Consider the following 26,999-nt stretch of genomic DNA (forward strand, 5'->3'; position numbering starts at 1 on the left):
CTAATATATAATATATATGTATATACATATGTATCATATGCATACACACATCTGTATATATACATACACACACACACACACACACACATATATATATATATATATATATATATATATATGATGAGGGGTCATTTAGATGTGTTAAATGTGGAGATCTCACAGCACCACTGCACTTTGAAAAAGCAAGAATGAATCCATTTACATGGAACTCAAGGAAGACAGCTGTAATCATTTGGATGTAGGCCACTTAGAGCACTACATAATGAACACTACACATAGCGACACATTCCAGAGGATAGAGAGTAGGAAACAGGAAGATTGAGGAGGAACTGAATAGACTTTTTGAAGAATGACACAATACATAGGGATTTAAAGAATGAAGCTGGGAAGCCAACCCAGCCACCAGGAAGATGTTAACTCTGTGATGAGTGATGAAACTGGTTAAGAATTCCAGCCATACCACATGGCCTTTAGGGGAAAAGATCTTGCATTATCTCAGCCCTAATACCATTTGTCTACTGATTATCAGAAGACAAAGCAATGGAGATGGGAGTTATATTTAAATGCTTGTTTTCAAGTTCCTTCCTCACCACTTAAGCCTGACCTACATACATCGTGCATATTTTGTGTGACTATGAAAACCATACCTGCCTATCTCCCTTCTTGGTGGCTCTCTTACTGAGACAAGCCTGATGCTCATTACATTCACATGGGCATACACTTGTATACATAAAACATCTAAACAAAGGAGATGGGCATAAACAAGGAAAGCGATCTCACTAGCTCCAAACTGGATCAGTTGTTACTATGGTTAGTCAGGGTCTGTTTTCTGTAATGAATGCAAACATGATTAGTTATTGCAGCACTCCACCACTGCATTGGCACTAAGAGGGATGTCAAAAGACCTGGACAGCTTTCCCTCAGCAGCATCACTCAGGGGTTCATCGGTGGCTGGGCCCATTAGTCTCACAGTGATATGCTTCACATACACAGAATTCATGACTTATACCTTTTTTTTTTCCAGTCTGGGAGGGCTTCCTTCTAAAAGCCACTTTGTAAATCTGACATTATCAGGAGTTTAAGATGGAATTAACTTCCACCAGGCCCATGATTAGCTGTTGCTACAGTGGAATGTGCTGGAAGAAACTCTGTCTGGAGGGAGCAATTGATAAACAAAGTAGAGAAGAGAAGAGAACAATGACAGCAAGTCCCATGAGATGGAGCAACTGGGGAGCAGAGACCCCCCCATCTTATTTGTCTCCTTAGTCTCGGAACCTAGCAGGTGTCTTGCATTCACAAAAATGCTTGTTGAATTGAAAGGACAATTGGACTAAAAGGAAAAAAAGTTCCAGAGAGGGAAAGTTGGTGAGTGGGGTGAGAAACTAGAATAAGAAGTTGTTAAGGGTTCTGGAGAAAAGAAAAACAAAACAAAACAAAACAAAAAGCAACAACAACAAAAACAACAACAAAAAACACAACCAATTCTTAAGGGTTCTGGAGAAAAACAAAACAAAACAAAACAAAAAGCAACAACAACAAAAACAAAAAAACACAACCAATTCTAGTAACAGAGGATAGAGGAAAAAATTAGAGCTATTTACAAAAAGTAGATGGAGAATTGAATGTCAAAGAAAGATCCAACAGAAACATTACATTTGTACACAGGTTTTCACAATATAATATGCACACATTTATACGTACATGTGTATATAAACATGGTAAATACCACTGGGGAGTTAGCATTTGTTAAAACGATGAAAGGGCAGAGGGTCCTTTGAGGTGTCCAAGTTAGTTTTGGCCCCTGTTTGTGGGGCAGGGATAGCTGTGGAAGCTGACTTGCAACCAATAAAGGCAAAGGACAATCAGAGGTGGCACACACTGCAGGGGGTTAGCATGTCTACTACTAAGGCCCTCAACTCTAAGCTCTTAGTTCCATAGAAATGTCACTTATTCCAAAGGAGATCCCGTCTAATTCTGCTTCCTGACATAACCTCAAGTCTACCTGAGGGCCCACCTTGTTTTTATCATCTATATATAGCAGTGAGTATCTGCTCTCTATAAATAGGTTGCCAAGCTGTGCTGTGCTTTTGCAAACATTAAAGCAGAAACAGTCCTAACACAGATCGATGATGTTTGCCCATTTCCCCATGCTGCTCCGCTTATTTTTAGCCCCTATGCAGAGCCCAGTATTTATAGGAAGAAACTTCACATCACCTTCAGGAATACTACCAACTGATGACCAGGGCAGCAAAAAAATTAATGTACTTTAATCTTGTCATGTCTTTAAAAAATAGTAATAAATCCAGACTCAGTAGGCATCTGTTCCAATACCTCATCACATGGATTTAGGCCTTTGGGGCAGAAGATCATGAAGCTTATGAATTCTATCCTGATTTTAGTACTCCCTGTGTTCTCCCATCTGCCAATTTATCTAAGGTTTGATTCTTTATCCCACAGGCTCATAAGCCAGAGACAGAGCTCTGAGTTGTTTGGAAAATAGGAAGAGCTGTAACCCTCAGCTTTACCTTTATTTACTAAAATATCATTTAGTGCACAGACAAATCACAATTATAGAACCCCAGTGAGTGGGGCCACAGGCTCAGCAATATAAAAGGTGTATTAGAAACAGCACTGGATGCCCAAGCTAGTAATTGGGATTTGATGTTCTCTAGGGAAACTATCATTTCCATGTTTCCTATGGAGTTTCCAGCATAAAACTCACATATGGCTGGTGTCAACTGATACTGGTCAAGATGAAAATAAGTTTCTTTTAAACATAAATTGTATTAATGAATACTTGAGTCCCCAATAGCCTTGTGAACTCCATAGGTGGTTCTTAGAGTCCCATAGTAAATGTGCATCTTTAGGAAACATATCAAAGCCTCCAGTGTCTCGCATTCTTCATTGAAAGGTTAGTTTATGCCACTCTGTGACACTATACAAGTCACATAAGTCCTTAGGACATCCCTGTCCTCATGTGAGGGGTATTAAGGGGAATCCATGACAACAGCCATCAGTGGGCATATGAACACCCTGAAATTCTGAACAAAATTTTATTTCTCAGAATCTGTATATAATTTTTTATGAGAAGATGGTGTACATCTTCTATTGTTATAAAGCAATCTATGATTCTTCCCTGTCCCTAGAAGTTTAAGAACCTTTATCCTAAAGCAAGAGTTTGGAAAATGATTGGATCATGAATTTCAACACTGAGAACCACTGGAATATGTGTGCTGTGTCTACATACAGACATACACCAGAATCAGAAAGCATGAGGTAAATGTGAAGTAAATAGTGCTCAGCTGATGTTTGGTTTAACTTGAGGCCCATGCCTTGGGAGGGAGCCCATGCCTTACACTGCCTGATGGCCAGGAACTGGAGACTGGATAGCCTAAGACAGATTGACACTTTGTCTGATCATCATCAGAGAGGTTTCCTCCAGAAGCAGACAGAAGTGGCTACAGAGACCCACTTATGTAGACATTATGCAGAGAGAGAGAGAGAGAAAGAGAGACTAAACCGAAGGTCTCCGTTGGGTCCCTCACCTCAGAAGAAGGGGAGGAGAGACTGTATGAGTCAGAGGGATGGAGAACACCAGGAGAACATGGCTCAGTGAATCAACTGAGCAGGACTCACAAAGTCTCATAACAACTGAAATGGCAAGTACAGGGCCTGCATAGGTCTGTATCAGGTCCTCTGTATATGTTATGGCTGTTAGTGTGATGTTCTTAAGATTCACAATAGTGGGAGAGGATGAATCTCTGACTCTTGCCTGCTCTTGAGACTCTTTTCTTTCTATTGGGTGGCCTTGTCCAGACTCGATATGAGAGCTTTGGCCTAATCTTATTTTACCTTGTTTGTCCTGTTTGGCTGTCATCTCTTAGAGACCAGCTGTTTTCTGAAGAAGAAATGGAGAGGGAGTGGATCTTGGGGAGAGAGGAGGTGGTGGGGAGCTAGGAGGAGTGCAGGGGGAGGAAACTGTGGTGGGGATGTATTGTATGAAGGAAGAATCTATTTCAAACAGAAGAATGAAAGATATTTATTTTAATATAGCTGAACATAAACTTTTTATCATCCTAAAGGATCATTTTACCAAGAGAGAAATGACTGAATGTGCTTTGATAATCTATATTTAATTATTTAAGACACATTAATTTGGAAGTATAGCTCTAAGTTCAATTTCTTATTATATTATGTGGGCTTTAATGTTTATCATAGTTTTAAGCAATAAAACCACATGTAAGATAAACATTTCCAGACACTGTTTTTCATAATATTCTGCCTAGAATAGTGTTTATTTTCTTGGCTAGGCTAGTTTTAGAAGGCATACTTATCTTATAAAGACAGATTTGCTGCCATGTCTCCCCCCCATCTTTCTGGTAGGTCACATAGTCGCGTATTATCACAAAAATGCAGGGCACTTTATATATATATATATATATATATATATATATATATCTATATATATATATATAAAGAACAAATAAATGTAACCCATCTGTAAGTTTGACCACTCTTCCAGATGTTTCAAAAGGACAATCAGCAAATCTCCATGAGGTACAAGAGACTTTCATGAGCTGTCAACATTGTATGGCTTCTGCACAGTGCAGAAAGTTCTGTTTTTATAAAACTAACCTTGTTAATAGTGTCCTATGGCATTCTGTGTACTTCTTCTCTCAACACTGGGCTGCACTTGCTGCTCTTAGTGGTGCAGTGAACGACCTATCTTGTGTCACTCACCCTGGGATCTTTCTTAGAGCAGCAGCTGCTTAAGAGAAAACACCACTCAGTTGTCTTTCATAAAACATTTTCATTGACTGTGAGGGACTCTTCAGTGATGGTTTATCAACAGGAAGCTCTTAGCATATTTCATCTGTGAAACAGTAACTAGCCAGTGTGGGAGGTTAAATCGCACATCTTCCATATGTCTTTGCCCTGTGTCATCTGTTCATCTACAGAGTTTGTTCCTTTGGGATCTCAGTGGCACCTTTTCTAATTCCTTCAACAGCATCTTCTGACAAACAGCCATTTTAGATACTAGTTTTCAACATCTTACTTTATCTTATATTAGGACAAGAACAAGGAGGCAACAAGTGTGTCCAAAAGGTAAGTTGTTTCCCTACTTTTGCAAACCAAAGAAGGAGCAGGAGAGGATTCAACCCTATCATTTAGTTTAATGAAATTGTGTTATATTCACTGTGATGGACTAAAGATTCAGCTTAGTGAGAAAGCATGTGTCTAACACGTTCAAGGTTCAGGATCAATCCACAGCACTGACACCAAATGACAACAACCAGAAGCCCCCTCAAATTATTATCTGAATTAAGCATTATTTTAAAAACTACATTAAGTTGAAAAGAGTCCATGTTTTTCTAATGACACCTTAATATTATCATCAGGAAGTGCCTCAAGGCAAAGTATATATTTAATTCCAACATGTTCATTCTAAATGGTGTGTGGGGGGGTACAGATCTATATTCCAATTACTTATGTCAGTTTTGAGGTGTGAGGATCAATTTATAAAATATGATTGGATTGCTATCATTTTAGCCAATAATTCGGACAACAAGCAGCTTATCTTAGATTCCTGTCATTTTCATTCTTATATTGCTTATTGGTGCATGCAAAAAAAAGTAATTATCTTCAGTTATATTTTGTATTAATCTTTCCCTTTCTTCCTTCCTTCTTTCCTTTTTTTTGAGATAAGACACTACTATGTAGCCTTGGTTGGTCTGGAGCTGGATATGTAGACCAGGTTGGCCTAGAACTCAGAGATATCTACCAGTCTCTGCTTCTAGAGTGCTGGGATTAAAGGTATGTACCACTTCACCTGGCTGTGGTTTTTATTTTTTTATATAATTTCCTTTTGATAGAATAACGCTAATTGACTTGTATTACTGTTATTACTGTTTTATACAGTTGGAGATATTTAAATTCTACAAATTAACTTAGGTAAACTGTATCAATCCAGCAAGCAAACAAGGGAATAACTTCAAGCTCTACATATCCAGGCCAAGTCCTCCCTTAACACTCTCATCCTCACTTTACATATCATGGGAAAGGACATGTCAATTCACCTACATATTACCTTAATTTTCATTATTTTGGTGGACTAAAAGTGGATTGGGAGGTCTATAAGATAGATCAGTAGATAAAGGTGCCAGCCACCTTTTAAAAACAGTTTTGAACAGAAGCTTGGTGACTTGGGTTTGAGTCCCCAGAAACTACATGGTATAATGAGAGAATGGACCTCTATAATACATTATGGCATTCACACACACACACACACACACACACACACACACACACACACACACACACTCACACTCACTCACAATGTTGAATGAATGAGTGGTAATTAAAGTTCCAGTAGTTTTCCATGTGCCTTCATTGTTAACCATTGCAAACTCTGCTCTGAAGACTTGAATCTAGGTTACCTCTGGTATCACATCCAATCTTAAAATTAAAAGAAGCAATGGGCCTGTGCTGGAAGTCTTAGTTTCTGACTGCTTGAAGAGCTCCTGGATTGTCTCTAAGGTCATGTTTCCTTCCTTGTGCATTCAGAGAAGGCTTCTCTTCAGAAGGCCCCCAGTGAATAACCAAGGAGCATTACTTGGTGAGTTTCTGCTGTGGTTACTTAGAAGAGTGAATCCACTCTGGGAGTTAGTAGTAATGCTGAGTAATGTCAGGAAGCCTGTCTCAAAGCAAAGTTACTCAGCACTCACAAATCACATTAGGAAGCCTTAACAGCTACAAGGTGGACAGATGTGATGGGGTCATACATTTTTTTTTTTAATACTCATTTTCTGTGGAAAGCTCTACTTTGTATGGGAAGAAGAAACACATTGTATTTTATTAAGTGGAGAATAAAAGATTTCTAAATTTAGAGTCTTTATCACCTGGGTTCTTTGCTTTAAACATGGTTTTCCACGTTCCAGCCTGGGGGCAGAACTCCAGTGTGTACTACCACAGGCAGCAGTGACAAAGTCATGTGCCAGACAAGCTGGTCTGAAGATCAAAGCTGGTATCAAGAAAGGACAGTTATAAACATGTAAAAGAAATTATTTCTAGGCAGGAGTATCTGCCTATCCACATAAAACAGTTTGTAAAGTCCTTATACAACTTAGTAGGTTTTTAAATAGAGGACAATAGGAACAACAGATGACCTCCAGAATCCACATAGGCACAATGCCCCCATCAAAACCATCTTCCCTTTTGTTTTAAATGCGAGGCATTGGTGGCTCAGTGGTAGAATTCTCGCCTCCCTCTTGTTTTAAGAGAACCCTCAGAGATCCCAAGGCTTCCAGAAGCTAACTGCTCTCCTAACTAGAAGCCTTCACAGAAGCCAAGGATAATTCATTCTTAGGAAATTAAGTTGGTGGGCTATGTCTGTGTCTGTCCAGCAGGTACTGTATATAACTTTTCAGTATTTCTTTGGAAAAGGTTTTGTTAGCAAAAAGAAATATAATTAAATTTAAGTTGTGTTTCCTGTTACTTTAGAGATTTCACAGATATTGCCTATCCAAAAGACTACTATAAATCATTAAAGAGCTGCATTTCATTTAGAGCTGTAATAACTGTTCCCTTTGTCCTCTAGGATAGTGATAGGGTGGCTCTTAGGGCTTCTCTGTTTGTGCTATTTCTCATACCAATGTTGGTTTATAAGCACTGGTGTTGTATTTCACACATGAAGGGACAGAAGTAGCTCACTATGTGAATCCTCACTGGGGTCTGGTTACATGTTTGCATATTGAATTTCCCTTCTTCATTTTCCTATGAAACTAAACTCTCCACACCCTACCAACTCCATTCACCCAACTCAGGTGAAAAGTAGTCTTGCTTCTTCTTACATTAAAGAATGAAACTTAACAGCTATTTTTTTTATGATCAGACACATTTAATTGAGTTCTTCAATGCAAAATGGACTAAATAATGAGCAGAAATGCTAATTTAAGCAACCAACTAGTAACCTAGTGAGTACTGCCCTTACAATTAAAACTACTAACCAGATACTGATTTTACACCTTCCTAACTACAGAAAGGAAGCCAGTCAATAGGTTTAAAGACATTTGTTAGCACCAGAACATGTCTGTAGAAATGATCTAGGTTTTTGTTTCTTCCCCAGAAAGGAAACATAAGGCCTTGAAAGGAGTCTGGTGGTTTCTATATCACCTCCAACCAGGGGAAGAGCCAGAGCCAGGGGTCAGGATTTTGACTAGGGTCAAAGCAGAATAGGGGACCTGACCATTTGGTCATTTACGTCAACTTTAGAAAGAAATCTCACAGTAGAAACCCAAAACAGGTAACTAATTTTATAAGATGATAAGTGGTTATACAAAACACATGAGAATTTAAATATTTTTCTCTTTCTTCCTTCCTTCCTTCCTTCCTTCCTTCCTGTCTGTCTGTCTGTCTGTCTTCCTTCCTTCCTTCCTTTCTTTTTTCTTTTTGTTTTTGATTTTTTGAGGCAGGGTTTCTCTATGGTTTTTGGAGCCTGTCTTGGAACTAGCTCTGTAGACCAGGGTGGCCTTAAACTCACAGAGATTCACCTGCTTTTACCTCCCCAGTGTTTCGATTAAAGGTATATTCATGCATTCTTGAAACTAGAAAGAGCAACAAAAATCTAAGCTTCCATTTAAAAGTAAAAGTGGCTTCCAGACACCCCTAGATCTCTTCTAGGTTATTTCCACAAACTGTCACCTCATGTTCTCTGCTCAGCTTTAGACTGACCCTACAGCTCACAACCAATTCACACTGTGATAGCCGAGAACAGGCACATAAAGGGAGAAAAGGGCCAGATGTCGCATCAGTTGTCATACTTCTGGTGTTTTCTCCAATCAAAATTCAACTGCCTTATTGTTGCTGATAGGAAACAACTCCCAGAATTCTCATTCTCAGGGGTTTTATTTCCAACCTATTCCCCAGCATACTCTTTTTGGATCAGGCATGGTGATCTAGGCTCTGTGGTTAAGCTGGAGAAGGAATATAAACTAAAAATACTGTTGCCATTTTTCTCATTTATGAATATTACTCACATTAAGAGGAAGAGTCTTGTGAATAGAATATCATGTATGGCTGCTGAGACTATTATACCAAGTGATGTCACTCAGACACACAAAAAGACAAATACTGCATCGTCCCACCTAAAATGAGATGGAGTCATCAAAAATACAGAGACAAAAATAGGAAATGGTGCTTGCCAAGGTGTCATGGAGTAAAGAATAGGTGGTAGCTGGTAAGTGGGTACAGATATCTAGTTGTACAAGACAAAATGGGTTCTGGAGATAGATAACATTAGCTATTTAATACCACTGAGCTGCAAACTTTAAAAGTTGATATGGTAAATGCTATGTTTGTATTCTGCCCCATTAAAATAATAAATTAAAAAAATACCATTCCACTGAGATTTTCTTCTATGTCTCAGCCCTCTTCAAAGTTATAACCTTCACGAAATAATCCCAGCACAAAATAGTGTGTTTTAATCTGCATTAATAACCTTTGAAAACACAAGCCTAGGGAGGCCTCTGAGATTTGAGCAATAAAGCTTTCCACTCAAAGTACCGTGAATCTGTAAGCCAGGGTGTACTTGTGAAGGACTCTGTGCTGGAAGTGGATAAATAAGGCTCTAATGACAGATCCAAATTCAGTCATCACGGCATGCCTCTATGTACTCATCCAAATAACCACAGGCTCTTTGGGCATGTATTCAACTGCTCAATGTAGCACGATGGAGTGGCAATTCTCTGAACCTGAGGCTCCATTTTGGTTTGAGCCCTCAAAATGTAGTATTATCTCCCGCCTTTTGCTTAACATTTAGAATATCCAAGTGTCTCTGTAGAACTCAGGTATCTCCAGTGGTGAAAATTCCCACTTACAAATACTAAATGTTCCTCATATTACCCCTAAAGAGAAACATGATAGCTGGTTTCCTAAAAGCACCCTTGCCATGTGACTTTCAAATATGAAGACAAGGGAGGCTCTTAAGAGAATGCATGAGAACTGTCCACAATCAATTATCCTTGTTAACAATTTCAATCATCAAGTGAACCTATCCATCTAAGTGTATACAGCTGATTATGGCTTTTTGTGTATACTTACAGAATGTAATGGCTACTATTTTAATTGACATTCTGGTCTATCACTATGCAAACTTGAGCAGCTCGATTATTTTGCCCAACTAGAAAAGTGCACTATCTAGAAACAAATGAGAATAAGACATTAAAAGGCTATCCTTGCTAATGCTTTCAAATTGGGCTAAAGCTAGTTATGTCCTGTTGAGCCTTCTAGTTCTCTGGACGACTAGTGCAAGCATGGTGAGACATACTGCTTGGGTCTCTCATCTTAACTGTGACATTTCCTGTCTCATGTTTTACCATCAATAGTGACCTACTTGTTAGACCATGTGGTTTTTCAACCAGAGCTTTTGATGTTAACACATGGGAAACACAATTATTTTTATATTTAGCACAAAGTGTAGCCATGAAACATTTAAAATGATTTTCAGCTTAAGCTATCTGCACTAATCCTGTTTTACAGTAATTTTTTTTCTTGTCATTTAGAAATACAGCAGTTATGGTCTGCTAAAAACAAAGTAGTCATCCTTGGTTTTCTAAGCAACATGTGAAGATGCTGAGGTATGTTAGTATTTAATAAATAGGAAACTAGCAGAGTCAAAGAATCATGCCATCGTTATTCAAGAGGAGAACTGGTAGCAAATGACTTGTTGAAAACAAAAGGGAACAATATTATCAGGATTATTTAGAGCTGACATCTTTAAAAAAAATGTGAAGAATAGACAAAAATCTCAGACTAGAAACACATACACACACACACACACACACACACACACAGAGCCCCAAGTTTGATAAGGGGGAAAACTGTGCAAAACCTAAAATCTCACTCAGAAACTATGCACTAGATGGTACAAATCCCTGGGAAGAAAATCTTTCCATACAGTGAAATATGTCTAAAGGTAACTCCACAATGTTTTACTAAACAAAGCAATAGTGCTGTCCATAGCTTTCAAAATTAAGAACAAAGCCTTCAGTGCAAATTTACATTTGTATGTAACATTGCAAACACTGACTAGAATGTAGTTTTGATATACAAACTCCAACGAAATGAACAAAGGGCCCCCACAATTCTAACAAAGAGTACTTGCTCTATGTCACTTGTGAATAAGTAGATTCCCAACATGAAACCAAATCTCCAAATGGGTGTCAGGAGTTCTCAGTACATATATTTTAAGCGAATTTCCAAAGCTATGGCTACCTACACCAGCTGAAAAGCAGCTGCTTTTGTGAACCACAAAGGACCTTTGAAATCACAGTGTTCACACATGGAAAAGCACATGTTCCACTTTACTTCTGCCAAAGAAACCTCACTGCCACCCTGCAAAGTACTTGGGAAATACTCCAGCAATGTGTGTACCCATTATAGTTCTTTCTCATTGCTACTGTGTTTGCTATACATTTTCTATAGCCCCATGCTGTTCCTCACCTACACAGCCTTGACAGGGAAAAAAAGGAGAGGAAGAAAAAGGATTCAGTTGATCCATAAAAGGCCTAATATATTATATTCAGAAACTACCCTGTCAAAAGCAGGCCCCCAAGAGCCATAGACATAAGCCTATAAAACTTAAATAATAATAATATTTAAATAATAATGACCCATGAACCCAACCCTTTAATTCTTGGTCTCATTTTCACTAAGATTCCAGTGAACACTCACAAATTTATCTCCAACTTTACTCAGGTTATAGAGTGTGAATAAGGCAAGAAGGAAAGGCTCTCTACCAAGACCACCAAGACACATGGTGTATGAAGAAAGTATGATGTGAATACTAAAACACCCTCCTTTCATTTCTTCTGACTTGTTTCTGAGGCTTAATATAAAAACAATCTGCAAGAACATGACAAAAAATTGGTCTCAAATACAAACATATTTTACTCACCATAAAATTTAAATCTGTTTTTTTGGAAATCAGATGCAGGAAGTTTAGCCAGAAATGTATTTCACAGTAAATGAAGAGCAGGTTTTTCCCACAAGGGAACATCTGGCCATGACAACAACAACAACAACAACAACAACAACAATAACAACAAAGCAAGTGTATTGACTCATTCTATAGGTCAAGATACCTTACAAGAAGGGCCTAGAGAAAATGAAAAGGAATGAAGGGAAAGCAAAGTTTTGTTGAACTTAAATGATGATTTAGTTAATTGCATGCCAATATTACACTGCAAGCCTAAGAAAATAATGCCTTACAATGTAATTAGCATGACACAACCCACAGAACAACAATGAAATTAAAAACCTCTTAGCTATTAAAACAAAACAAAACAAAACTCATTTTAATGAAGAAGGGGAAGCCAGAGCAAAAGGACTTTGGGAGAAAACAATACTTCATGTACACTGATTGCTTATGAATTGACATGTGTGGTGAAGCTAGTTTTCAATTTGCACCTCCATAATTACTTCGGAACAATTAAGAACACAGTTCCAAGAAAGGAGTCATTTAAGTACATATATGAGTTGAAAAATTAAGTGTGTGCAAAAAAGTCAATTTTAAGTGAATTATAAATGCAACTATAATTCTCCCACTTTAAAATTCAGTGTTATAAGTAATTTCATTCTTTAACAGTTGATACCAAATTAAAAGTGTTAGTGTTAATAAACTATTCTAAATAAGAAATTCAGAATGTATTACACAAATGCAACTCTTCTACCAGGCACTTTAAAATTCACATGTATATAACTATAGTAAGTGTATCTTTTCTCCAAAGAACTTTGATAAATATTTCTTTTGCCCTTGAACAGAATAAAATGTAGACTTAATTAGTTTAAATTTTTACAAGAAAAAAAATTATGAGCTTGCTATAATCAGGCTCAAATGACAATTGGCATCTTACCTTAGGGTAGCAGATAAGGGCTGATTCTGGGTTACTAGAAATCAAGATTTGTAAGCACTCATTTACTAATTAATTTAGTCACTTGCTTGCTCATTCATTTTAAAACTATAGGTAGAAGGCAACAGATCAAAAGCTAGATAACCAAGTAAATTAAATGAGACGGTTGCAAGTACCATAAAGAAAACAAAAATGGGGCGGAAACAATCAGGGCCAGGGAGGACTCCTAAACAGATAGATGGGCTAGTCCTTGAATATAAAGAAGAGATGTTTCAAAGCCTGGTTAGAGAGGATGTAGCCATAGGAACGGAGGCTGTGTGATCCAAGCAGAAGGAACCATAAAGGCTAAGGGGCACAGGTGGGGAAGAGATTGGCTTATTACACCAACAATGAGAGAGCCATATGTTTAGAAAATTGAGCACGGGCCATGGTATAAATAACGAGGCCACGGAGATGGGCAGTGTCCAATCATTTACAGTTCTGCTAACCTTGATAGTCCAAGAAAATGGGCAATCATGTTCAGCAGGAAGGGACAAGAGCAGGTGAACTCATGTTCGAATCCCAGCTTAGCCAGTTATTAGTAGTGTGATCTCAGCAAATTACTAATCCCTCTTGGATGCTAAATTCTTACTTTTCAAAAGTGTGTGTAAGAAATCATGTCCAGTTATAAACATCCCTAATTATCAACCTTGTTTTCAGAATGATATATAAAGTTAACATAATAGTTTACATTCATATAAACCTATACTGTAAAACATACCAGATATGTTTTGAGAAATAAGAAAATTATTTTAATCTTTTTTTTCTAATCAGACCATCTACCTCTTGAGTACAAGAAGACATAAATTAGTACATTCAAACTCATTAGGGTTTATTGTTACATAATCAGAATAATTATTGATCTTGGCTCACTTCTCTGTCCTTAATTAGTTTGCATTGTACCTTTTTTGTTTCTGCCCATCAGTGGTATCTACCAACTACATAGTAGTCATGACAAGGAATTTCATAATTATTTTTGAAGTCATAACATGCAGTAGACATTTACATATGCCTCCCAGTGTCTATTGTGTACCCTGCCTCTCCCAATACCTATATCTTCCTACATCTTCTTTGTTAACAGAATGCCAGTTTTACTCACCCTTCCCCTTGAGCCACTTCTGATCAGAACATGAGGATTCCTCTGAAAGTCTTTTAAAGAATGTTCTCCTAATCTTCAGAAGGAAACTCTGAAATGATGGAGGTGGTTCCATTTTTCTGTGCTCTAGATGTTGTCATGTTTGTAAGTGACATCTGACCCACTACAACCAAGCCACAAATACAAAAAGAACTATTCTTAGAATGAGATGGTCCATGACAACTAAGGTGGGGAAGATGAGAAGGACCTTGCCTTGAGGATACCATTGCATCACTTCATCAGCCACTCTTGCTATATGCCCTATTTTTTAAATTAGAGATTTATGTTTCTTTACCATATATATCAATTTGAATTAGATGCAGAAGATCTGCTAAGGAAAAAGACCCTACCCATTTCTCTCTCTTTGATAAGATCCAAGGCTAGAAGTAGGACTCTCTTGTTTAGCAAGGTTTAAGAATCTTGGAACAGGATGGGTGTTGGTGGTGCATGCCTTTAATCCCAGCACTTGAGAGGCAGAGGCAAGAGGACCTCTGTGAGTTCGAGGCCAGCCTGGTCTACAGAGCTAGTTCCAGGACAGGTTCCAAAACAATACAGAGAACCCTGTCTCGAAAAACCAAGAGAAAGAGAGAGACTCTTGGAACATAGGTTAAGACAGCATTTTCCTCAGCATCACTGAGACATCATACAGGCAAACACATGGGTAGCCAGTACCAAATGTTCTCCCTACCTGTTTCAAAAGTTTTACTTTTATTTCCCACCTGTCTGGGACATGTGTTCTCCTGAGACATAAACAAAGTATAGTTTTCATGGATCTTTCTGTTCTATAAGGTTGCCAACTAAGCCTTTATCCAATTACAAGATTTTCAACAGAGATCACACAAGGATATCACAGATCTCAGACACAGGCCAGATGTTAAATAGCAAAAACTGCTTCATACTCTACTTAGACCAGAGGACTAATGTGAAAAAACAACAAAATAAAACACTCTAGAGAAGATTAGGATTTCAAGTTAGAAGGTAGATTTATCTGAAAATGAAAATATCTGACAGTTTGCTGGTTGTTTTTATTCCTTTGTGTAAGATTATATTAAAAGTCTTTACAGGACAAGAACAACATCCAGCCTCCAAGCAGCTTCAAAGTCCCTATTATGCTGTCGGCACTGGCTGGGGCCTGGCAGGTGGCTCTGGCTTCCCACCCTTCAGCTCTGAGATGGGGGAGGTGGGTAACATCTCATCTTTTGGTTCCACAATGCTCATGTTATCAGGCAGAGACTTTTTAGGGCTGATCTTACCACTTGAGTCTCAGGGCAGCATTATCTTTACTTTGATGCCCAGCACATCTTGTCTGGGGAGAACATGGAGCATGGCAATATCAACATTGTAGTTAACAGGGTCTCCACTGTGGATTATCGGTCCACCTGCAAATTTCATACACACCACAACCTTGCAGCCCTTGACTCCACTCTCTTCAATGAACTGCAGCACACCATAGTGGGCTCTTTGCATAGCAAGCCCTCCTGGGAGTTTGCAACATAGAGATTGCCTGAGCAATGGCACGCAGACCTGTCGTGGCCACCTTTTCTGTGTGAAGCTCTACACTACTCTTAGGGAAGCTGAACCTCTTCTAGATTACTGCAGTCAACTCTGACCTGACAACCCTTCTCACCAAGATCCACCTACCATATAAAATTACAGAGCAAAGGCCCCATCTATGAGGGCAAAGGCCAATACCAGATAGCTCTGGTGGGCTTGATGGCTTGAAACCAAATTAACCATTTCAGCCTAATATGTACTTTCCTACAAGAAAATTATAGAATTATAAATTTAGAACATAATGGCAAGCATAAATGTAATGAATAAAGATTTTTATAATTCATACTGTATTTAAGAAACACTACTTAGAAAATGGGGTAAGCATGAGAATGGGTAAAAATTGGCTAAGAGACCACAATTAAGACAGGAATACTAAATGATGCGTCAGCTTATAAAAGGAGCACTATCAGAATCCCACTTAATGTCTCTATTACTAATGTGCAGCAAAGGTGGAAATGCATTCAGTGTGTGAATGGTATCTAAATGTATCGATGTGGCTAGGGCAGGAAAGCTGTGGAAAAACAGATGAATGTGTTAGAAACAATACAACACAAGTAGGCAGGTCAGGGAGAGCAAACTGAAACATCAAAAAGAAAAAAGAAGCAAGACAAATGAGGAAAATTGAAAGTTACTGTCAATACATTTTAGGAGGAAAAAAAAAAAAAAAAAGAAAGAAAGAAAAACCCAACAGCATGGGTAGGAATGGTAAAAACTGAGGTTGTGTGAAGCTAATTACTCTTGTGCTGTATAAGGTTCTCAGAACATCTAATATCCCACCAGAAAAATGCATGGAATGCTCACAGAAGTCCTTTGAGAAGGGTCATAATTGCAGTTACTCACAGGGAAGATATTAATGGTAACACTGACTGTGAAAGAGCTTTTATCAGCTAAGAGTTTTACCTGAAAATGGCAGAAAATACATAGGAAGGAAAATACTAGAGGATGGGGACTGAATTATGGAGAAAGGTTGAAGTTAGGGGTGCTTAAAAGCTTAAGGGACAACAGCTTTCTGACCAAGAACATCTTGTTTGTAAGGCACACACAAAGTATAAGAAGAATAAGGTTCTTTAAAAAATACTTTAAACGGACTTTTCAAGAATTTCACACACACACACACACACACACACACACACACACACACGGGGTTATTTTTGTTGTTGTTTTTAATTTTTCTAGACAAGGTTTCTCTGTGTAGCTTTGTAGACCAGTCTGGCTTCAAACTCACAGAGATCCACCTGCCTCTGCTTCCTGAGTGCTGGCTGAGTGCTGGGATTGAAGGTGTGTGCCACCACCACCTGGTCTTATAATGCATTTTTATCATATCTACCCTACTCCCCCTTCCAACTCCTCCCAGACCCCCACCACCATTACATCTCTACTGTTTCCACTACATAACCTGGCCGCCACTACATCTGCTTCATCCCTCACAACTTCAAGGAGAGGAAGACATTTTCTATCTAAGAAGAGGATTTGAGAAACTATAAAGCAAAATACAACTGGGCAGATGCTTATCTGTTGCAGGGAAGAAGGTGAACTTAAATGTACCACAGATGTTGGCCTCTGCACTTTACCTGGAGATGCCCTCAAGTCTTCCAGGAATCTAGAACCAAAGGTTAAACTGTAGGCCCTCCTGTATTCAGAGAAAAACAATCCTGGTTTATAAGAGCCAAAACCAGTGTCTGAGCTCATGTTGCTCATCTCTGTGGCCTTGAATATCTAAATTCCTTTGAATTTAGACTGTTCAGCTTTCTAATGTCTTCTAGGTAGATACAAGAAGAAAGCACATACATTAAGTGAGACTCAATCTCTCAGATAAGACAGATAATCCTGGTCTGTGATCTCCTGAATCCTCTAAGGTCCCATGAATCTAACAAGAAAGAGCTATATTAATGGCTTTATTTCAGACAGTTATGCTTAATTCATTGAACTTTAAGCTACTTGCATGGTCCATACATGACTTCAATAATGCAACTTGAGGGTGCTTCCTCAAGGAAAGGGAACTTACAAATAAAAACTATCATAAAACTTAGTCTCTAAGATAAAAATATACTTCAATTACTATTTTTAATAGCTCCCCTATCACAGTGAATGTGGATGACAGCAGCCTCTCAGCTCATCAGGATTTAGCTTCTCAAAGGCTCTCTAAATTTCCTCACCAATGCCACCTAGTCATTTACACTGTACAGCAACAGAAACCAAGCCATCAGTGGCTTCACAAGACATGGGTGAGACAGCCCCAAGTGTCAAAGAGGAGTTGCCTTTCAAGATATAACAAGGTATGAGAACAAGAAGAGTCAGAGGGGATGGTCTAGGGAGGGAGGAAACTGGAGACATCCTTGAAGAAGTCAGTAGTAAGAGAAGGAGGTAGGGCAGGAATGAAGCAAATGGGCTTTGAATGTGGAACAGGAACAGATGAGCATTCTATGAAGTGCCAAGACTGATCCTACAATTCAGCTACTGCTACACTTATACTTTAGCTGGATGTTTTTACGCAAATCTTTTGGAACCACAAGAGCATCCATTTGTAGTTCTTTGTAGCATCTAGCACAGGTAGCCACTATTTCTAACAAGGCTTTCTTGAGGTATTATAAGGTCCCTGCCTTTAAAGGGCTTCCAGACTGAAGAGGAGAATACGGGAAATTAAGATGAGATCGTTAGTTCAAATGGGGGAACGGAAAAAAAAGTTTCCCCTAAATGTTAACACTTGAAATGAATTTTAACCAGCTAAGCAGACAAGAGCTAAAGAACAACTGCAATTCTTTTTTTTAAAATAATGTCTTCCCATGACATGTGCTCAGTATTTATTAATTAAGTTTAGCTTATTTTGATTTCTAGACTAGGAGCTACTTATCATATTTGTTTGTATTGTCAACTAAAAGATAAATCTATCCATATTAGAATACAGAACATAATCTTTAAAAAAATATTGTATCTTAGGGCTGGAGATATGGATCAGCAGTTAAGAGCCCTTGTTGCTCTTGTAGAGGACTCAGATTAATTCCCAACAACCACATGGTGGCTCACAACTGTCTGTACTTCCTGATGTCTTCTGGCCTCACTGGGAACCACACATGCATGTGATACACACCTGTATATGCAGGCAGAACACTCATACACATAAAATAAATCTTGGATCTTGGAACCAGACATGATGGAGCATGCCTACAGGCCTCACAGTCAGGAGGCAGAGGCAGGTAGATCTCTGTGAGTTTAGGGCCATCTGGTCTATTCACAGCATTCCAGTCCAGTCAGAGCTCCACAGTGAGGCCTTGTCTCAAAAGAAAAATCTTGGGATATATACTCATAATTTTTTTCCAATTATGTGACATCTTCTTGCCCTATTTATTTCATAGCAAAAAGTTTTAAGAACCTTCAAAAAGAGCACATTTTTGCTCACTTGAAATATGTGTGTGTGTTAGCATAAAATATACTTGGCAGGTCCTAACATAATTGGATGGCTACGCCTTGCAAAAACTTGATTTCTTTTTAATCAAATTTTTAGAACCATACTCGGTTTCTTGCCAGGGCTGCAATAGTGAGCAATAAATACATCATTAGATCAATGGTGGTCTGATGATAGATTACTTGAAAGATATTTCCAGCCAAGAAGAATAAGATCAGACATTTCATTGTGCAAAGATTAATAAAATATTGTTTAAAGCATAGATACCAAGTTAATATAACAGGGAAGGAAACATTGCAAAGCAGAATGAAACAGCCAGGGGTTTATGATGTAGTGATATTGATCATGGATTTTCCTGAGTACTTGAGACCAGCCACACTATTATATATGCCCCTGATTAGAACTTGAGGTGAGAAGGGAAAAAGTTATAAAAAAGAAACCAGGGGAAGGCCTGCTGCGATAATAAATTATTAAAAGCAAGCAGGGTGAGTGGGTTGTAAAGACAATATAAGACAGAATCAATGCCTGCAAGAAACCCCAAACCATCTACACTTCTATAAATTTCTTACCACTCTGTCTGGCATTTCACTGAAGGTATTTCTTTCCCACACACTCCCCACCCCACCCCTGACCCCTTCAATCTCAGCCTAGTTCTTTTTTCAGAGCTAAGCATTTGTTTTTCTTGTGTAACCCAGGCTCTGCTGTCTGCAGTCATGTCTTCAGCTTGTATTAGCAGTGTCTGCGAGGACACAGATGAGTGCATCTGTCACTTCATTCATCTGGACCTTAAATATAACACTGACATGGTAAACCGGGTATACTGAGTATGAAACACACGTCAATATTACTTCAATATCATCCTTCACCAGTTTCCCTTTTCCTTGTTGTCAAGCCCACAAAGCTAAAGCTACATTAAAACTTCTTTAGCTCAATAATGACTTCCTAGGAGAAAATATTGCTAGACTAGCAAATGGAGGGACTCAAAGGAGTATTTTGGGAGAACAGTTAAAATGGTTAAAATTTATATATTAGGAGATGTTAAGAGAACAAATTGACTTGAAAAGTGAACCTTTTCAAGGAAAAAGGGTCAAACACTTGAAAGAGTTTGTCAAATGAAAGTTAGATGCCAAAAATGTGCCACGGTTAAAAAAAAAAAAAGAAAAAGAAAAAGAAAAAAAGAAAAAGAAAAGAATTGTTGCATAGAAACTTGTAATGACCTATGGCCCAGTTTCAAGAAAGGCAGCATTTTACTATAGTCGATTGCTTTTCTCTTTCCTTTTTCTTTTTTCTTCCTTCCTTCCTTCCTTCCTTCCTTCCTTCCTTCCTTCCTTCCTTCCTTCTGTCTGCCCGTTTATCTAAGGTGGGCATAAGTCTGGGGCTGTGATATTATAACTCATGTTTTGCAGCCACTCTAAGTCTATCAAAACATGCAGAAGCTGGGAAAATGGAATGTAAGTAACAATTTTGTTAGTGTAAAAAACAGTAGTATTAGTATAACATGACAACAGACAAAAATTGTGCAAGGCTAAAATACTGGTCCAAAGAATTCTCATGTAGGCTTTGCCCCCAGTTGTGCTCTGTGACCTTTAGTAAACTATTAGCCTTCCGTGTCAAGGTTGGCTGGTTAAGCTCAGGGTCATCTGAACAATTATCATATACACTGGCTTACTTTAGAAGAAAAACTTATAAAAGTCAAATCCAATAAAAGGAAAAAAAAAAAAAAAAGAAAGAAAGAAAAAAGAAAAAAAGAAAGAAAAAGCATCACAAACTAAACAAAGGCAGCTCATAGTATAAGGCCAACATCTCACTTATTGCTATTATCTTTAAACATGAGAGACAGAATTCAAGTATTATCCTTTTGTGGCTGCTGTTTGCTCATCTGAAACTAAGTGGGGGAAAAATCATTGTCCTCCAAAGATTGTTAAGTGACCTATCAAATGCCAAGCCTTCCTCTTAAGAGAAATTGCTCTGTAAATGTCTCCGTGATGATCCAATGATCTGGAACTATATAAGTTCAGTGTCTCAACCTATCTATATCCTTTTGTCATCAAGGAAGTAAATATGTACAACATTTCTGACCTCTGCAGTCTTATTTTCTTTTCTTTTCTTTTCTTTTCTTTTTTTTTTTTTTACTTGAATGGGAGAGAGGGCAACTTCTGATAGCCATCCATTGTCTTTCAAATCTTATCCAAGAGTCTAATAGAAGAACAGAGCACAGAACACACATAGCTGGATAAGAAGATAAAAAACAAAACAAAACAAACAAACAAATGAACAAACAAAAATAATCAGTGATATTTATAAATAAAACTACACTAATGTCAGTAAAAATACAGGTAGCAATCAATTTTCAACCCATATCTGTGATGAGAAATTTTACCCAATTCATGGGACAGCTTAAAACACATCAAGTTAGCTTTTAGAATGCGAATATCATGGTGGGTGGGGCTCATGGTTGGTCAATCAAGTAGCTACAGTTTCCCAAGGAAACACTTGATTCTGGTTAAGTCTATACTATCCTTGACTTGTGTATGCTTCTCTCCTATCACCAAGAGAAAAAAAGGCCTCCTTTTCATCCTTCAAGGAGAAATGATCAACACTGTCTATAGAACTGGCCAAATCACCCCAGAACATCCAGGACCCAATGGTACAGAAGCAGGGAGCTGAGGAACCAAGGCTTAGGAGAACTATTACATTATTTTGCTTCTCCAGGAAGACTTCCTTAAAATTGGGGTGAACTCAGAATAGCAATGACCGAAGATTACAGGCCCAAGACAAAAGAGGCCCATATTTGAGAAGAGAGATAATAACTATCAATTTCATAAGGTCAATCAATACCAAATTTCTGCATAATCAATTGTTAAGTCAACCCACACACCATGTTACTTCATACCATAGACACTATTACAGTATTTGTTGGAATATGTTCAAGAGGTCCCTTGTATTAAAACTTGTCTTGGGTGCTTAGAAATCAAGATTCCTAAGCTACCCTAGGCCCCAGAACTGAATTGCTGGACAAGAACTTAATTTCCAAGGAGCCATTGAGTTCATGTAAAGCCAGGAAGATCGGTATAGCCCTTCACAAATTTAGACATATATATTAGGCATTTGAATATTTTCTCCCAAATGTTTATGTACCATAAAAATTAAAATATTTCTTGTGATGAGTTTTTGAAACCACTTCAGTTTATAATGAATACCACTATTAAAATGTAATTAAAACATAGAATTATTGTGAAGATCAACTGTTTCTTGAAAGTATTGCCTTTATTGTCACTAAAAGTAACTATATTATTAAAGGAATTTATAGCTTTTTAAAGTATCAGTCACTTGCCTTCAGGAACTTAATAAGCTGCTGTAATAATACTCCTCCCATACCTTTTTAGTCACCAGAAATTTTATGATAAAGCCTTTTTATTATTGTTAAACTACAAATTGTGAACCATTGTTACTAGTGATTAGGGCAAATATAAACTTATTTCCAGGGTATAAATTCCTAAATGCATGCTTCATTGGAATTACTAAGGCAATCTTGACTTCAGCCTTGGCAATAAAGTTCTATTTACTTCTATTAAAGTGTGTGTGTGTGTGTGTGTGTGTGTGTTCAAAACAATTTATTTTTAGTGCATTCTCCCAAGCAAAAGAAAACAGTTTGTGATATACGTGTTACTGCAAGGCTGTAAACCAGCTTTGCTGGCGACATGACAGCCACATTTTTCTCAAGGGATTATTTTTTTCTCCTGTAATTCCCTCTCCTCAAATTATGGTTACAGCTGCATCAGAAAATACAGTCTCCCCTTTCTAGAGACAGCATCCCCTTCATCTCCCTCAGTAAAACTGCAACTTCAGGCCAAATAGTGGATAAAAATAGAAGAGAAAGGCTTTGTTTGTAGCATGCTGTTTTTGCTAAGGGTTGCCCCCTAGCCACCATCTACCTGGTGCTCTGGCTGAAGTGTACATGCTATGTTTTAACAGATGGGCTGGCTGGTGGCTGCTGGGCTGTAAACAGGAACGTAGATCTGCACTGAGTGGTACTGAACTGAGTGCTCATAAAGTTCACGGCCATATACTGACCCAGACAGACCAGACAGATGCGGACATGCTTACACATACACAGTCACATACCTCATAGCTAAGAGGGTTCATCTCTGGAATCCAGAGGAAGTTCAAGGCTCAGTTAATCCTTCATATATTTCTACCTCATTCCCCTATCAATCCTGCACATATACACACACGCTCAGATATGTGTATATGTATGCACATTCACATCTACTATGAAATCAACATCTTACATATTTTAAAATATCGAACTGTTCCCAACTTCTGATCCAACTATCTCTAGTACTCTTAACGAGCTCTCATTCATACAAAATACGAATGGCAAGACAATACTGCCCTGAATTCTATTTGGTCCACAGAGAATATAAGCTCTATGCAACTGCACTCAGAAAATCAAAGCAGCTTTTTACCACGAAGAGAGGTAAGGAAGAAAGAAAATGTAAACCAGGCTTAGTCACAAACCAAGTGTCAGGTTTAACCTTGAGTCCTCTGTAGTCAGTTCTTGCCACAACTTCATCACTTAAACACACAGGTGCTTAAACAAACACCAGCAAACCAGGGTGGAGGACTCTTAGCCTGGCCTTAGCCTCTAGGCTCGCTGCTGGTCCTAACCAAGTTCCTCAGACACACCTTGCTGTGGATGTGGAGGTCTGAGCACCCTAGGAAAAGGGGCGCAGATCCGAGGGCTGACAGGAAGCAATTACTTCCCAAACTTTAACATTCAGTATTGCTGTCAGTTTCCTCGGGTCTGTAGAGTACGGAAGGGGCCTGCTAAGGTTCCCGAAGGGTCCCTCCAGTTCTCACTCGGAAGGCGACCAGTGCTTGCTTGCTGCGCACTCCGGCTCAGGCGCCAGTTTATGTTTAGAAACCAGTCGCAGCCATCTAGGAACTGCCGTGTGCGCACCGAGACGTCCCTGGGAGCCGTGTCATCGTCGCAGAGGGGCAGGGGCGCGCCCCGGACCTAAGGGTGGCAACCACCAAAGTCAAGTCGGTGCCGACGCACAGCCGCGTCCCGGGCCGAGTTGGGATGGTTTGAAAACCAGAAGTTCGGAAGCCGGGACGCTGGCAGCGAGAGAGTGTCCCCTGCCTTGCCCTGCCCTCCCACAGCCGCCTCGCTCCCACCCAGCGAGCACCGACGACGCGGTCCCCTGCTCGCTGGCAAAGCGGCGTCCAGGAGCCGCTTGCACGGCGCGGCCACTCACCCTCCTGGCCCAGTCCAGACGCCAAATCCACGCCCCTGCTGCAGATCCTCAGTCCCAAGTTGCTCCGAACCGCCTGCTGCTCGCGACCCGCGAGACCCGGGCTCATTGGATCTGGTGGGCACCTGACGGGGATCGCCGCAAGCCCGGCGGCCGTCCGGCTCAGCAGTCGCCCTGAGCGCTCTGACAATTCACAGACCCGCTCAGCGAATGAGGCGGAACGCGGCGCCGCGCTGACTAGGCTCCTGGGGGGCGGGGCCGTGGGGGCGTGGTCTGCCTCGGGACAGCCCCCACAGGGCGGGGCGGTCACTAGCTTTTGACTGGCGTAGTCCATACCCAATCGTCGGGGCACGGTGACTTTTGGAGGCCGTGGGAGGTGCCTACCGCGTGGTCCCCCCCCCCCCCACCCAGTCTCTGTCCTGTCCGCCGGCCGAGCGTTGGCCGGGAGACGCTCTGGCGACCTGCAAGTTGGCACTTATGAAGTGGTGGTGGCTGCCACCGGCTTCAGCGTGGCTTGAGGCGTTGGGATCGTCCAGGGAACGAGGCTGCGACCAGGGAAGGCCCTTGCTGCTGACAAGCAGACGGCAGGAGCTCCCAGAGCCGTCGCGAGTGGGCACGCCGTGGAGGACATCCCTCATACCTGGCACCAGTAGGAGGCGCGGGACTTGGCCCCAAAGAAGCCCCAGCCGTCCTGAGCACTTTGAGTACCCTTTTCTAGAAGGGTGAGTCCCACCAGGTTCAACCCTGCTGGAAACGGCTCTAAGCTCCGAAACAAAAACTCTGGTCCAGACAACCTCCGGGAAAGTACAAAGCAAGACATTTCCCCTTTCCCTCCACACCGCTAGGGACCCTTAGCAAAAGCCTGATTCTTCTCACGCCCTAAGGCTCCCCACTCATTTCCCATCCTCCACAGTGGGTTCTGCTGCAGTCGGCTTGGTCCTCCAGGAATATCGAGAGAGCAGAACCATCCATCTTCTTGGACAGAAAACCGCAGAGCAAGCTACATCTGTCGGACTCTGTATTCCCTTCGTTCCCCTTCGGAAATCCGTGATTAGGATGAAGACATGAAGCAGCTCATAGTTGCAAGTGCATTGGGAGTTTTTAGGTTACTGTCAGCTTTACTTTGACTGCTGCGGTCTTGCCAGAATGGTCATGTTTTCAGGCTGCACACACACACACACACACACACACACACACACACACACACACACACACACACACACACACACACACACACACACACACACACACACACAAGACTGGGGCTTGAAGGCAACATACAGTCAGAAGCAGATACTTGAGTATTGTTGTCTAACTAAGGCTAAGAATATGAGCATGTCCCAGATTGTCTTCTGGTGAAGGTAGAGCCTATCTGTGCCTAGACCTGCACCTGTACACACAACTCTTGTCAACAGGAAATCACAACAGTGCAGGAAAGAACCCAAACTTGTTGTTATTCTACCACTCACATGTATCCCACCCCACCCCACCTCCATACTTCTGCTTGCAACCCAAGCACTTCAGATCACTGCCTCAGTTCTGAGAAATCCTACAGGGTTTATGTAGTCTTTCAATACAGGTGACTATTCATGTGTGACAGCGCTGCAGATGTCATTTCAGTGGCCGCCTGGCTTCCACCAGTTCCTGCATTGTAGCTCATGTCTCTGAGAAGACTCTGATCAAGTCAGCAGGGAGAGGGAAGGTAAAGGGCCAGCTTTCAACTGGCAAGGAGTGAAAAGGCACCTGTAGCAGAAGAGGCTGCACAACTCCTAGGCGAGTGAGCTCTGGCATGGGTTGTCTTTAACTCTGGGGGAAGAGGTCTACAGGCAGGTTGTCAGAAGGAATGCCAAGCTTGAACAAAAAGACTGGTACAGATGCAGCAGACTTTAATTCCAACAGTCACTTAGCAGCTGCAGAGTGACTAAGGAGAATGGCTTTTGCCTGAAACAATTTAAAGGTGGGGATGATTAATAGAACATATGAATCTCTGCTCATGGTGTGATGGGGTGGGACTGGGGTGGGGAACAGGTCTAGGGATATCAGAGAAGACAAGAGATGGCCCAGAAGACCACTCCCGGGTTCTAGCAGTGTATCTGTCAGATTTTGTCACTGTGACAAAATACCAGAGGAAGCATGTTGTATAAGGAGGAAGGGTTTATGTTGGCTTACAGTTACAGAGGCATAAGTTCATGGTCTCTTGACCTCTTTGGACCTGTGGCAGCACAGTGTCTCATGGTGGAGGAACAAGGTAGAACACTTCAGTGGTGACCAAGAAGAGGGGGATGTGCAGAGAAGGCGAATGGGTAGAAGTACCCTAATGTCCTAACTACCAGCGAAAGTTCTACTGCCTCCCTGGAAACTCAACTCTCCAACCATGGGTCTTTGATACAAATTGCAGGAAGCAGGAGCACTCCGATCTCCTTCTAAAACCATGTTCTTCTGTTTGCTTTGGAGACCCTCTGGAGGTCCCTCCCCTGAAGGCTGTCATGAAACACTGTCTTTGACTGGGATAAGAGGAAGCTCTCATGGAAGAAATGTATCTCTTTGGACTTTGTCTATTCACACCTGTAGATGTAACCACAGACGTTGGTCAGGACCACACCCAGTGAGGCATTTCATGGGTGCTAATTGTTATTTTAAAAATCATCTTTGAACTCATAGGATGGCTCAGACAGTAAAGGATACTTGCTACAAAGCCTGAA

At 40.2% G+C, this 26,999-nt stretch overlaps 1 protein-coding gene across 1 annotated transcript in view; it reads right to left on the reverse strand.

The window, feature by feature from the left end:
* Marchf3 (membrane associated ring-CH-type finger 3) overlaps window positions 1-24,528 on the reverse strand; it is a 140,199-nt gene extending 115,671 nt beyond the window's left edge. Inside the window, exon 1 of the mRNA XM_051200879.1 lies at window positions 24,301-24,528. The gene's annotated coding sequence lies outside the window, so the exon portion shown is untranslated. The remainder of the gene's footprint in view (window positions 1-24,300) is intronic.
* Between the last annotated feature and the right edge of the window lie 2,471 nt (window positions 24,529-26,999).

The sequence above is a fragment of the Phodopus roborovskii genome, unplaced genomic scaffold, assembly GCF_943737965.1.
Source record: "Phodopus roborovskii unplaced genomic scaffold, PHOROB, whole genome shotgun sequence".
NCBI classification, from domain to species: domain Eukaryota; kingdom Metazoa; phylum Chordata; class Mammalia; order Rodentia; family Cricetidae; genus Phodopus; species Phodopus roborovskii.